An 839-nucleotide genomic window follows, 5' to 3' on the forward strand; every position below is an offset into this window, starting at 1 on the left:
ACTCCGAACGAACTGAGAGTTTAAGCGCCACATCGCAAAACCAACCAAAATCGGTGTTGTTATTTGTACAGTGTTGAAATGCGCTGACATTTCATGTAATATGCTTAACTGTACTTGCAATGCAACTATTCACATGCTTACCCACTAGAGCTGGATTTGGTTGCCATAGTTACGATCGTGACACGGAAGTCTTAACCTACTGCCGAAGCAACTCTGAACTGCGCACGCGCAGCACAGCGACGCTATTGTAAACAAACCCCACGGGTGGCTAAGCTAACGAAACAGTTGTTTACATTGAAGTCTATGCTAAAGCCTTTAGCCTCAAAGGTTAGCAGTTAGCATTAACATCCAGTGGTTGAATTCAGTGTCTGTTTGGGCAACGATAAAGTGATTTAACCCTTCAAACATCTAAACTAATACACCTGTTGGTCTCTTTCTCTCTCTTATTCCTCCCTTTTCTCACTTCTTACCACTTTATCTTATTTTACTAGAAAGGGAAATACTGACTCACAATTATTAATTGTGCCAAATTCAAATTTAATTAAAACATTAAATTTATTTGGAATCATTCAAAATTTTCCCACTCAGATCATTTCATATGATCATTATTTCTAGTATTCCCTCTTATGCCTAATCATCTTAGGTACGAATAAGCCTTGAACTTTAAAGTTTAATAAACTTATTCTACCTAATTGATTTTATTACCTATCAATAAATTCTGTTCAGACTTATACTTACTCATTATTTTATTGCATTTTACCCCTTTTCTTCCTATGGTTATACACTTAGCCATCATTGTTTTATTTTGATTTCCTTCATTATTTAATTTCCTTTTTACT

Source organism: Sinocyclocheilus grahami, unplaced genomic scaffold, assembly GCF_001515645.1.
Source record: "Sinocyclocheilus grahami isolate Dianchi unplaced genomic scaffold, SAMN03320097.WGS_v1.1 scaffold1700.1, whole genome shotgun sequence".
Taxonomy (NCBI): Eukaryota; Metazoa; Chordata; class Actinopteri; order Cypriniformes; family Cyprinidae; genus Sinocyclocheilus; species Sinocyclocheilus grahami.